The sequence below is a fragment of the Zosterops lateralis genome (assembly GCF_965231275.1).
Source record: "Zosterops lateralis genome assembly, chromosome: 5".
Lineage (NCBI taxonomy): Eukaryota > Metazoa > Chordata > Aves > Passeriformes > Zosteropidae > Zosterops > Zosterops lateralis.
The window spans coordinates 70,026,690-70,040,415 of NC_139766.1; the positions used below are offsets into that span (position 1 = coordinate 70,026,690).

General features: G+C 53.7%; 1 long non-coding RNA gene across 1 annotated transcript; it reads right to left on the reverse strand.

The window, feature by feature from the left end:
* Positions 1–2,232: 2,232 nt before the first annotated feature.
* LOC310909941 lies at positions 2,233–11,202 on the reverse strand. Its single transcript, XR_014590219.1, has 3 exons — positions 11,148–11,202; positions 5,049–5,109; positions 2,233–3,710 (listed from the first exon to the last, which is right to left on the reverse strand). It is a non-coding gene; the product is annotated as an uncharacterized lncRNA (long non-coding RNA).
* Positions 11,203–13,726: the final 2,524 nt, after the last annotated feature.

Below are 13,726 nucleotides of genomic sequence, written 5' to 3' on the forward strand. Positions count from 1 at the left end.
GCAAACACAGACTTGCCCTTTCACTCTGGAGAGTGAAAACAAGGCAAGTTTGCCTTTGGAAGTGTGGGTTTCCTCGTGTTCCTGCAACTCCCTGTCCTTGGGTTGCTCCTTTTTGTGTTTTAACATAAAGCAGAGCTGCCTCATGCTCCACAGCACAGGAATAGAGGATGCTCCCCGGATAAAAGCTGGGTGCTCACTGCTGCCTCCAGCCTTGTTGCAGTGGATTTTCTGTGCAAACCCCTTACAAGGGCCCTGAACAGGCTGCTGGTGGGAGGGATCCTTTCTGTGCTCTCTGTGGTTTGCAGACCCCTCTCTCCCACTCAGATCAGCAGCTTGACTCATGTAATTAATGGCCCCAGACAGAATTCAGCGTTGGCCTAAAACAGTTATTACCATCCAGCTACTGGTTAAATATGTGATTTTTCAGTTTCATTGAGTTCTTTCCTTCCTGCTGGTATCAGCCTGGCAGCCCTCACACTGCAGGGATTTCCCCTTGGTTTGCTCAGTGAGCTCCAATCCTGGGAAGTCAGACAGGGCTGCATCAGGCACTGAATTTAGATCCCATAACTTGTCCTGAGAAGGAGCAGAGGCAGTTCAGGAGCTGTGGGCACCACGCTGGAGCAGCACCTTCCATCCTCTGCTCTGCTCCTTCCTGAGCCACAGCAGGGCCAGTGTCAGTGCTGACAGACAGAGGGGCAGGGCTGCCACGGTGGGCAAGGGAATGCTGCTTTTCCCCTTCCAGGAGAGAACATTTCCCACACACAAACAGCAATTCTCACTTCCTGCCCAGGGCTGTTGAAGGCTGGGGATGCAATGGCCATGTGCTGTGGCTCTCCAGCCCTGCCATCCCAACATCTGCCCTGCTCCCCAGTTCTGCCATCCCAACATCTGCCCTGCTCCTCACTTCACTTGGTGCACGGGGCTCAGGGAGGGCAGTAGGTTATTATCGGATGCCCAGGGATCCCCAAAGGAGCCCCTGTGGAGTGGCTGCTCCCACAGGACAGGGAGTGCTCCCGGTGCCCAGCAGGGCAGGGAGCCATCAGGCAGCATTTCCCGGGTTTTTCACAGCTCTGATTTCTCCAGCCCCCAGAGGGTCCTTACTAAGAGGAATCTTCGATTGCTGCCAGCCAGCACACACTGGGAATGTGGTTCCTTCCAGCCCAGTCCTCTGAACAACTCCTGTGAGCTGTTATCCTGCTAAAATGAGCCTTTTCACAGCTCTGTATTTGCACCTAGCACAGGCACAGTGAAATCACTAGAGGTGAAATAAACTTCCCCTGGCTTGGGAAGAAATTTTATGTTGTTTTAGGGGACTCTTTCTAAAGGAATAACAGTTACCTTTATACTACATTAATTTCTATGTAAACCCAGCACTTATTTATTTGTTGTCAGTGTAGGGTCAACAGAAACCAGCACAGACAGATGGAACAAAGGTTCTCTCATCCCATTACACGATATTAGTGTTAAAAGTATCTATTAAAGGCCAGATTCCACCACAGTAATATCTGGCTAAGAAAATAAAGGCTTATTCAATAGTAAAATGCTACACTCAAAGTGTTTCTTTGCATTAGGATTTTCCCAAGTATCTCATTTAGGTTTTGTTAATAGATTAAAGCAAGGGCACGTTTTGGTAACCCTTTTGTGGGTGTACATATTTTCTATGTTCAATGGGTGAACAGGAGTGCAAATCTCTATGGACAAGGGCTGCTGGAGAAATCCTATAAAATTGATTATGTCCTAGAGACCTGAGTCATCATTTTGTCCTATTGCAATGTCTCTTATTCTTTCAGTTCAGTTAAACCTGCAAACAATTCAACCTTTAGAGCTTTAATATTTTTAAAGAGACATTCATGTCCAGAAGGTGTCTCAAGGTGTTTGTTCCATCAGGCTGGGTTTGATATCCCTATTAAAAAATATATATGGCTCAATTGATGGGAAAATCTTCTTCAGAGAGAGGGATTTTTCTTCACCTTAAAATCTGAAATATAAAATTGAGTATAATAAAGTGAAGAGGCAAGTCATGAAGCAAGGGATAGAAAAGAAAAATTACTGTGCACACGTTCTACTGAAACTGCTTGGATTTATTAGGAAAAGTACAGCTAAATCCTCTGTTAGTAAGCCAATTAGACTTATTTATTATATTGAGGGAGTTTGTGCCAAATCTGAAGAAATAACTTGAAGAAGGAAACTTATTTGAGAACTGCAATCATAAATCTTCTTGTTTTGGATTGAGTAATGAAGAGGTGAACACAAAGGGGTGTGATGACTTTGGTGTGTTGTAACCAAGAGCAGAAGGTGCTCTGACATCAAAGGGAGAACTGGAGCACTCGGGTGTTAATTGGTGACCAGTCACAGTCACACCAATCGGGTTTGCTGTGGGCAGGCCCCAGTGTTTTATTGTTCACCTCCCCTTGCAAGCACAGTCAAGTTCACCGGAGTGTCTTTGAGTAAAGCAGAGATTTGGTTTTTGCCACTGCTCTTTCTAGAGAACGGGGTCCTCTGGGGGGCATAAGGAGTGAACTCTCTCTCTCCACTCTGGGAAATGCTGTATCACATCCATTTTGAGTTCCTGATCCATTTTGACAGCACCTCACATATTCCTGCCTTAAAGGTCAAAGCTGCTCCTTGGCAGCACCATCTGACAGATGAGAATATCAGTGCTGGAGACAAAAGACATCCAGGGTGGGTTAATCTGCTCCTTATCAGCTGAGCCTGAGAGGATGCTCCTGAAAACTGCCTGGGGACATTCCCCATCAGCATTCCTGAGGCTGCCAAAAGCTCAGCTTTAGCTTCCCCGGAAACAGACTGAAAGTGATGGATGTCACATCTGAGGAGTACTGGGGGGTCCAGGCAGTGCCAGGTTTTCCCAGTCCATTGGGACTACTCTGTCAATGAACCTGACTGCATAACTAAACCTTCAAAGGTGCCCTCCTGACAAAACAGGTTTACAGGATCTCACTGTCAGAAGAACTCCAAGAAAGATACTTTGTGTTTTTCTAATCTGTGTTTCTGGAACTGAAAAATAGACAAAGGAGTTTGAAAATATTTTGAAAAAACCTGAACCAACTCAGTTTATTCCTTGTATGTCCACAGTGGCACTGCAGGTTCAGCTGGAGAGTTTGGCATAGTAAAATTAGTATGGATACAAAAACTGAGAACAAAGTTGATTGGGATAAGGAACAGGATGGTCCACAACTCTTGATGAGGAACATCTCCGGGAACAATGGTTCCCTGTTTTCCTCAGTGAGAGAACTTGGGGTCAGCAGCTGAAGTTATGATGTGACAGTTTGAAAAATGAGAGGTCCTTAACCCACTGAGCGTGGCACCACAGACTGCTGCTGATGCAGGAAGTTCTCAGGAATTCAAAAAAACAATCAGATATTCATGGGCAGGGGAGAAAAAGAAGTCAATACTTTGCAAAACAGAATTTTCTGCCATGGCCCAGTAAATTTCACCCCAAAAAAGGGAACTGTAGCCTGGGAGAGGCCAGGCCAGTCCTCATAGTCCGGTGACTTTAGCCTTAAACTTTCCAGATCTCTCTTAGGAGCCAGTTCAGGATTCGTCCCTGGATTGGGCAGAGGGTGTGGCTGGCTGTTTCTCCTTGTGGCTGCATCTTACTGCTCTGCTTTAGGATGGTAGGAGATGTCAGGTAAATTACAACTTTTGTGTAGAAAAACATGCACCTTTATACTCAGCAGAAAATAGTCCATCTGTTGGGGAAAAGAAATTATTGTAATTTACATAAACATTCCTAAAAGTTACTTTCTCTACAATACATCTGTTTGTCTGGATTCCTCTGAGTTTGGGAATATGGAATCATAGAATCATTTAGGTTGGGAAAAAAACCTTGAGATCACTGGGTCCAATTGTGAAACATCAAATGGGCTTTGGGCTGCCTACAAAGAAATTATTTCCTTGGGTCTTGGCAGTGCTGTGCACTTCAGGCTGTTCAAAGTTGGGCTCAGCTCAGGAGTGATGTGACACATCATCCTGTAAAAAAATTAATCTAGCTCTATAAAGGCTCAATCCAGAACTGATACAAAGAAAAAATTAACTGGGCCACTTGATAAATAATGCTAAAACAAACAAAGCATAAATTGAAGTTACTTCCTTCACAAGTGCATTCAGGAAGAGTTCCAGTCAGAGCTGTAGCCCAAAGCCCTCAGTGCAGAGGCTCTGAAGTGCCCAGTGTGGTTTGTGGAGTCCCTGGGATGCTGAGATAACACCAACAGCCTGTGACAGAGAATTCCAGCAGTGCCAAAGCCCCCGGGGCCGGGCTCCTCCTCCCTAGCAGCAGAGCTGTGCTGGGGCTGGGGGGACACCTGGGGGACTTCATTCCCTGTGCCAGGGCCTGGGATGTGACATCCCAGCACAGGGAGTGAGGCCTTTGCTCTGCTGCCCCAGAGCCACAGGGGCTTCTCTGGGACAGGACACAAATGGAAAACAGGGAAGGAAGGGATCTCCTTAGCAATTCCACCAAGTTTCCCTTCAGAGGAGTGAGCTCAGTGAGGTCCAACAGCCCCTGGCCGTGCCCACTGGACCCCAGAAGTGCCAACGGGGGCACTGCAGGTCACCCTGCCAAGGACTGGGCAGCAGTGACAGTGCCAAGGGAATTCCTGTCCCTTGTCCAGGCCAATTCAATTGGTTTGGATGGGGAATGAGTTCAGAGTCCTCTTCTGTGCAGTCTGTCACAGTTACTCACAGTCTGTGTTTCCTGTTGCTCACAGAAGTGCCAAAAGCTAAAACCCTGAGGAACAGACCTTAATCTGACTCTATAAATAGCTTTGATAATCTCCTTTTTTTTTTTTTTTTTTTTTTTATTTTTTTTATTTTTAGGAAATCCCAATTGACTTTGGTTTTATACAGCCAGAGTTAATCCAAAATATAAAATATGTCTCTTCAGGCCACTTTCTGGCCTGGCATAGACCATAACACACTTTTTTTCTCCCCTTTAATCTTTCTCCTTACTGGTAAGGAAATGAAAGGAGTGAGAGATGATGTGAGAGGACCTCAGTGAAGGGCAATTGCAAAGCTCTCCTTGCTCTCACCTTTTAAATAAGGAGGAGGAGCATTGCCCAACAGGCAGAAGATGGAACTGGTGGAGGTGCCCTGTGAGGAAGGAATAAAGAATTAGTATCTGTAGAAGCCAAGTGAGTGCTGAGGTGTAACTTGGAGATGCACAATAGACATTCTCCCAACAAAGGGAAGAAGCAGTTTCTCCTGTTTCTGGGGAATATCAGGGTGGCTGTTACTGCTGTTACCCTTGTAACTCTCAGCCCAGGGCTCAGGCCATCACGAACAACAGTTTCTGCCAGGTTATGGGATTGCTGAATGTCTCCTTTGCTGCTCAGTGATGCTCAGCACTCTCAGTGGCCACAATGATTTTAGTGGGAACTGTGAGGCACAAAACTAAGGAGAGTGATTTTCCCAGAGACATCTCTCCCCGTGAGTGCAGGGTGCAATTCCAGCAGGGCAGGGGCAGCTCTCCCTGGCTCTGCTTTCCCTCAGGACCTGAATGAGCCTCAGTGTTTGGCAGGAAAGGGCCTCCAGTGAACTGTCTCCTTTCTCCTCTGATTGGAGTCCCAGCTGTAGAAAGAATTAAGCAATGAGGTGAAATAATTGTTTAAAATGACTGAAAATGAATCTTGATCACAGCCTCAAACCCAGAGCCTGGATCATTGTATCTGCATTCCCATGAATGCCCCTGGAGTTACTGCTGAGCCCCAGAGCAGATATTTGTGTATCAGCTGTACCAGGCTGAGGTGATGGTGACACCTCAGTGAGCAGGGGATGGGGAGCCTTGGCTGCACCTCCCATAACAACTGCGTCCAACATCCCTGGATGGTTTCCAGTGACCACGTCCATCAATCCCGATCCTCAGGACAGGTTCCAGCTCTCCAGTGCTGCACTGGGAGTGGTCCCTGAGCCCTGGGACACCAAAGTTCACCAAAGGTTTGTAGCAGCCCAGCTGGGAATGTGTGCAGGGGTGACCCCAGGGCTTCCCTGGGCCAGGGGAAGGGATCCCGGCTTGTTCCCGGGCGCGAATTCCCGGGGGTGGAGCAGTGAGGAGCCAGGGCCAATGGAGAGGGGCTGGAGCTAAAGAGAACAGACCAGGCTGACACCAGGAGCTGCTCAGGGAGCCCAGACAGAGGCAGCCTGGGCAGGGCAGGGAAATGCTGAAAGGGGAATGTGCTAGGACTTGCAAAGGGCAAAAGGCAACATAAACTATGAGGACAAAAGACTCTTAATTTGCCTTTTAGTAATGAAGTAAATACTCTGCCTTCCTAGAGGCCTTTGTTTATCCCTGGGCTTCTCTGTCCTCCTGCTGGAATATTTGAAAGGCCTTGGGCCGAGGCAGGGTGTTGCAGTGTGCATTTTTGGTTTTTTAAAATGTCTGTAATTTTTGTTAAGTTTCTATAGGTGTTCATCCACTCCCACCCCGTTTCCCTTAATGGCTGTAATCAAGCCACATGATAGGCCCAAGCCATCCCCATTTTATCTCTTAACAGCCTTGGCCTAAGCTATTGTATAACTTTGTATGTTATCTGTACTCCCTGATACTTGAAGGCTCTTGCAAGCCAGGTGGCTCTGCCAGGCCTTGGGTATCATCCATACCCCTTTTTCCCTTACATGTCGAAGTCCAGCCCCCCGGTGCCTAAACCCCTCCCCTTCATTTCCATCTGTAACGCCCATGTTGATAAGGGCAAGCCAGAACTTTTGCACTCACTCACGCTTTGACCACCTGGGCCTTCGCCCTGAATAAACACCCTCCAAAGCAACACCAAGTGTGAGTCCGCTCCATTCTTCCAAGCAAGTTCACGTCTCTGTCTGAAATCTGGACCCAAAGGATTAACTCATTTATATGGTATCTGAAGAGCAAGCTAGCCGGACAGACAAGCTCAGAAGGACCATAGCAGGGCAGTGTTGGAATCCCCTCAGGGAGCAGCAGCTCAGGTGGGATGAGCCCATGGGGCTGGGAAGTGTCCACAGCCTCCCTCTGGAGGATGGCCGGGGACACTGGGATTCAGGCAGCTCTTCCTGTCACACTGGGAACCTTCCCTGAGGTCAGAAACGTTTGTTCTGGTCACATCAGATTGTTACAGTGCCCGAACAATGTTTCTGTTCCCGAGTTCTCCAGGTCAGTTTCCTGCTGGCTGTAATGGTTGGGATGTCACTGATTCCTTAGGGATGGAGGTGATCAGCCTGAGATGCCGCGTGTTCCAGCCAGGAACATCCCTCACTCTACAGTCTGCCTTGCTCTGAACACATCCCAGCCACCAACACCGTGTAAAATAAAGGGGAAACGCTGCAGCTCCTGCAGAAGTTTGGGAGCCACGCCCGGCCTGCCCGAGCAGCTGTTCCTCGGGGCACAGGAGTCGGCAGAAGCGCCACAGCCAGGCAGGAATGCGCTCCTGATCCCGCCAGGCACAATCAGAGCCTTCCACTGACTGCCCAAAGCTCGGGGCCGGCGCTCAGCTGCTTTTTGTTACGGACCGAGGGAAGTGCTCGGCCTGACAGTCCCGCCCGGTGCTGCCGGATAATCAAACCTGGCACAGCTGAGCCACAGCCGAGCTCCGGCCGAGCATCCAGGGCACGATCCCGGGGTTTTCCTGCAGTTTAACAGCCAGGGAGAGGATGGCTCCGTGCAGCGGGAGCGCAGATTCCCAGGAGTGCCTGTGCCGGGATTCCAACAGGCTCCCTGGCTGCGTGCTCGGCCTCATCCCCGCCTGGAGATCAGGATGGGAACCAGCCTTTCTCTCCTCTCCTCCCACCTCTGCTCAGCTTAGCGTCTTTCTGAGCAAATCTGACCGTTCTTACCGTACACATGGCCAAGGATTGTCTGGATTGTTCCCCCAACCTCTAACTGTCCTCTGAATCCCCTCTGACCTCCTGTCAGGTGTAGGGAACGGGCAATTCCCAGGGAGGAGCACCTTGGAAAGGCCATACAAACAGATGGGGTTTGGCTCACCTCTGCCCTACCTCACTGTGCTTTGATTCCACTAGAAGAAGATCAAGACTCATCAGAAAGATCTAAATTAACACATAGGTTGATCCAAGAGCAGTGAAAAGTGGGAATAAGGCACGTTAACCCCCATGGATGGCTCTTCCCTTGTGTGCTAAGGAAGGGCAAAGAGCTTCAGCAGCAATCTCTGCTTTGGTGACATTTTACAGACTGTGTTTCCTACAGGGGAAGACTTGGAAAAAAGCAGCTCCATGTTGAGATCATGTTGAGAGCTGCTCAGGAGTTGTATCACCCCATTTCCCAGCCCCAGCTCCCCAAATTGTACTATTCATTGCAGAAAGAACAAGATGAAATTTGTTTTGCCATTATGTGTTTGATAACGACATGTGCCATGCAAATGTCATGGGCAGAGGTGTGAGAAGCAGAACAGCTTGGATTTCGGGTATCCTGATGAGATTGGAGTAAGACAAAACATAAGATAACACTGGCAGAGGAGCCCGTGGGTCCATCCAGGGATTTCTGTACTGGAAAGCTGCATATGCAAAGATGGGGTATCACGTTTAATTTATCGCTTTCATCTTTCTGAAACCCAGTCAGCAGCATGGCATTGGCCAGGGTTTTAAGAAGAAAATGTCATCAGGTATTATTAATCTTACCTAGGTATAATTGCATAAAAGAAGGAAAGGAAAACAAGGTTGTTTATCTTTGTTTTGAAGCCTGCAGACATTGCGGCTGCTTTGCATAATGCACACTGGTATCAGTTGATGTGATAGTCTTTAAAATGAATATTAAAAGCTTGTGGCCATCCCCTAATCCTGCTCAAGGAGCACAGAGCAAGTTCTCCCCTGAGGACCCTGCCCTGCCGGTGCCAGGCTGCACCCAGGCTGCTCAGGGGAGGTTTCCCACCTTTTTATCCCACGTGTGGTTTTTTGCCAGGCTGAAGTTGTTCTCACAGCAGAATCAAATGTGTGAGAGCTCCATTCCCTGTCACCTCTGTGGGGATGTCCACAGTCAATGCCACGATCCTGTGAACGGAGACTAGGCATTTTTCTGGTCTCAGAATCGGAGCCTTAAGGCCTGTGGGGTCTTTTTTTGGTGGGGGTGAAGGTGTGGAGGGCTCAGGGACAAAGTCACATCGGGCCGGGCCTGGGGCTGTGAGCAGTGACCTCAGCGCTGTGTTTGGGAGGCTCGCCCCGGTCCTGGAGCACAGAGCCCAAATCCTGCATTTCGGGGCCCAGGGACAGCCTCAAATCCTGTGTGCGAGCGTCGGGAACACGGAGCGCCGGCCCCGGGCCGTCCGGGCTCGGCCCCGGCCCCGGCTCCGGGGCGGGTTCAGGGCTCAGAGCCGCGGTCGGGCGCTCCCTCCTGGGGCTCTTCCCGCCGCCGGGACGCTCAGGGGCCTCTCGGCGGTGCCGATGGGGGAGACGGGCCGGGAGCGCCGCGGGGCCGCTGTTCGGGGGCTCGGACCGGCCCCGCCGCGGCTCCAGGTGCCGGAGGCCCCGGGGCTGTTCCCGGGCCGGGAAGGAGGCGGATCGGGAGCCGCGGTGTCTGTTCCTGGCCCGGGCGGTTCCCGGGCCGCTGCTCAGGGACGGCGGTGCGGGCACTGCGGGCCCGGGCTCCCGGTGCGGGCCGGGGCTTTCCAGCCTTTCCTCGGGGCCTGCGCGGAGCCACCGCGGGCGGGAGCGCAGCGGGACGGGAACGCGGGACCGGGGCTCCTCCTGCCCGCGGCACGGGGACCAGGAGGGTTACAGCGGCACGAGGAGAAGCGGTACCGGCCATACCCCCGTACCGGCACCCCCCGCCTGCGAGCCCCGGCCCCGCCCGCAGCGGGAGGGGCCCCGCACGGGGCGGGGCGGGCGCGGGGTGCCGCCTCAGGGGCGGGGCGGGGCGGGGCCGCCTCAGGTGCGCGGGGCTCCAGGGCGGCTGCGCGGGGCGGGGCCGAGGGCATTTAAACCCCGGAAGGCGCCCGCAGCGGCGCTCGGTGGTGCAGGTAGTAGCCGCGCCGGGCTCCCCGGCGGGGCCCAGGTGAGGCGCGGGAGCCTCGGCTTCCCACCCCTGTTTCTCTCTACCTCTTCTTTCCTCTCTTCCTTTCTCCCCTTTTACCTCCCTCTCCTCCCTGCCACCCGCAAACCTCCCACTTCTCTCACCCCTTGCTCTCCTCTTCCTCCCCCCACCTGGCCTTCCTCTGTCCCGCCCCCCTGCACACCCCGACCCTCCGCTCTACCTCTTCTTCTTCTTCCTCCTAGCCCTTACCCTGCTCTCTCTCTCCTTCCCCTCCTCTCCCTGCCCCATCTTACAAACTCCGACCTCCCAGCCCTTCCTTCCCTCTCCTTCCCCCGGGCACCCGGCCCGACCGCCCCCGTTCCCGCTGTGCCTTCCCTGCCTGCCCCTCCCTGCCCCGCTCCCCTACAGACCCCGACTGCTCTTCTGTTCCTCCTTCTCCCTGCGCCCTCTGCCCCTGCGGACCCGGCCTCCTGCCCGCCTCCCCTTTACCCTCTCTATTCCCCCATTCCCTCTCTGTGTTTCTCTCCCCTCCTGGCCTCCCCTCTCTTCCCCCGTTCCTTCTCCTCTCCGTGTCTCCGCTTATCCCCCTCGGGGGTTCGGGGCGCCGGATAATAAAGCCCAGAGGGCCGGAGCCCGGCGCCCCTCGCTCGTGTCCCCAAAAGGGGCCGGAGCCGCTCTGCGGGTCCCCCCACGCAGGTGTCAGCACCGCCCTGCCCTGCCGGGGGTCCGGCTGTCCCCTCATCACACCGAGAGGCGGGCGGGGGCACGGTGGGCCCTTCTCAGGAGGGGTCAGGGGGGGTGGGAGGGGTAGCCTCCTCCGGAGGGGGAACCGGCGTGGGAGGGGGCGGGGGGTCCATCCCCCTCATCTCCTCCCACCCCAGACTCCTCCTCCGGACGGGGCTCGGCCCAGCCCCTTCCCCGGCACCCCCTTCTCTGGACAGGGGCCTCGGGGGAGGTGGGGTGGGGCAGGCAGCAGGAGTGGTCACGTCACTCTGCACCGTAAATTAAAATCGTTTCAGACAGCAGCGCCCTCTCCCCTTCCTGACACCCCCCTTTCCTCCCCCGGGGGCCCCTGTGTGCAAGGGGGAAGGAGAGGACTGAAGAGGGTGTTCAGGAGGAGAGAAGGAGCGGAGTAAGGGGTAGGAGCGGGAGGAAGGAGGGACAGAGAGGGAGACGTCACCTGGGCCCCGCCGAGGAGCCCGGCCCAGCTGCTGCCGACCCCACCAGGCTCTGCGGGAGCGAATGGCACCTGTAGTCACTGCCGGGATTTAAATGCCCTCGGCCCCGCCCCGCGCACCTGAGCCAGCCCCGCCCCGCCCGCGTCCCGCCCCCGTCCCGTTCTTGTCCCGCCCCGCTCGGGGCCGCTGTCCCGGGGCTGCTGTCATGGCTTGGCTCCTCGTTGAGCGCTGTGCAGGCCCCGGCCCAAGGGGCCGCTCCCGGCGGGGCCGCTCCGAGCCCGGGCGCGCTGCGGCGAGGCCGGGGCGGGGCCGGAGATTCGAGCCCGGGTCCCGCTCCGGCCGCGGGCAGCCGGGGCCCAGCCGGGGCCCTGCCGGGGCCCTGCCGGGGCTCAGCCGGGGCCCTGCCGGGGCCGGGGCAGCCGCGGGTCCCGCGCTGAGCCCGACGGGCGGGGCCGGGCTCTGCTCGTGGCCCCAAACGCTTCGAGCCCGAACCCGGGGCCGAGCCTCAAACCGGGGCCCCGGGGCTCCGCCGCCAGCCCCAAAGGCGGCTCCGAGTGGCCGGTGCCGAGCTCTCCGTGGGGCGGCCGAGCCCCGCACCGCGCTGTGCCCGGGGCCACCTTCGAGCCGGGCAGCGACTGAGGTGACCCCGGTGAGAACAGCACAGCCCGGTGTGAACAGCACAGCACGGCACCGGGGCAGTACTGCCGGCCCCAAACACATCAGTGTGTGCAGCCCCCCAAACACATCAGTGTGTGCAGCCCAAACCCCGGACACGGGGCTGTACTGCTGGCCCCAAACACATCAGTGTGTGCAGCCCAAAGCCCAGCACACGGGACTTCAGGGCCTCAAGGCCCTACAATGCACAACTCACTCTCTGTGAGCCCAAATGCTCTGAGTGACCGTGGTTCCACGTCCCCAAATCATCACTCAGGTAATCAGTGTCTGCAGTTGGCCAAAGCAGCCTGGTCTGAGCAGTCAGACTGCGGCATGGGCTCTCTGGAGCCTGGGCTCTCTTGGTCTGATTTAAGCCTCAAAACCAGGGCTTAGCCACTGTACCTGAGCCTAAACCAGCCTTATGAGCCTGGTTCCAGAGTCCAGAATGCAGGATGCAGTCTCTGGTTTTAAGCTCCGAGCCCCCCATACTCAGACTCTCTTTGCCAGCCCCAAACTGTACAAGTGACTGGTGCTGAGCTCCCAAAGTCCAGCTGAGGGTCTCTGTGTGCCCAGAGCTGCAGGGCTGGGTCTATGTGAGCCCCAGAGCAGAGCAGGGCTGGGTCTGTGTGAGCCCAGAGCTGAGCAGGGCTGGCTGAGCCCCACCGGCAGCTCCGTGCCAGCAGCAGGATCAGGAGGGGAATCAGAGACATTTTCCTGGCTCCTAAGGCAAAGGGCATGAAGCAGGAGGGTCTGAAAACCAATCAAAACTTGCTTTTACATCGGTTTCAGTCAAGACTTTTCATTTCTTCTAACTTAAAACTTGGTTGTATCATAAGAAATGGCTTAGGAATGGCTTCTCTCTGCGCTGCACAGCTCCAGGGCTGTCCACGGGCACAGGGGAACCCATACTGCTGCTTCCTGGGAATCTAGGCTTGGCCCATTCCATAAAATACCATCATCAAACCCAGGAATGCCACACAACTTTTATTCGACAAAACATGATGACAGAGAGCTTCAAAGCTGGGAACAAACACAAGCTGTAAAGCAGTCAGAGCTCCCTGGCACCAGTAACAACCAGGAATGGGTCCTGTGCCACCAGCCAGAGTGGCCCCAGCTGTGGAGCTGCCCCAGGTGCTCCTGGTAAGGAGAAGAAAAAAAAGTACAGAAGAAAATTTTAAAAAATACAGGAAAGCAGTGAGGATGAGAGAAGGGAAAAGCCCCCACAGCAGAAAAGGATTTTAAAAAGGGTGTCCTGGGTTGCAGTGTAGGCTGTACACAAAGTATTTATTCTATCACCATCTTCATGAACTGTTGAAACCAGGTGGGCTAGTGTTTTCCCAAGCCCCTGCCTCTTCTGCTAATGGCCCATTAACGACTTTGGGGTGTCTTCTGCTAATGACTTTTGGGGTGTCTTCTGCTAATGACCCACGAGTCACAGGTAACTCCCTCCAAGGGTTATCTCTGTTAATGGGCCATCAAGGACCCATTTCACACTTCTCATGCTATTGTGAGATGCTCTGCCCAGGGGGAGGAGCCAAGCATTCTCACCTGGATATAAGCTGGGGTTTGGGACAGTGCAAGCAGCACTTACCCACTGGATTCCCAGAGGACCAGAGCTCCCAGACCTTTCTACAGGATCACTGCTTCAGGAAGAGCACCTCACCTGGACTGCTTCCACCATCCTGCTCAGGTTGTATTCTGACCCTGTCAATGATTCTTTGTGTTATTGCATTTATTTTATTTTTACCTTTTTACCTTTCTTCTCATTAAATTATATCTCTGACTTGGAGCCTCTCATTCATTTTGCTTTCAAACCACAACAAAAGGGGAAAGGGGAAAAAAAAGCAGTATAAAGGAAAAGATAAAAAAGAGAAAAAGTAAAATAAAGAGCCTGAAGTATAAAGTAGGGGTGCAAAAGAAGCAAAAT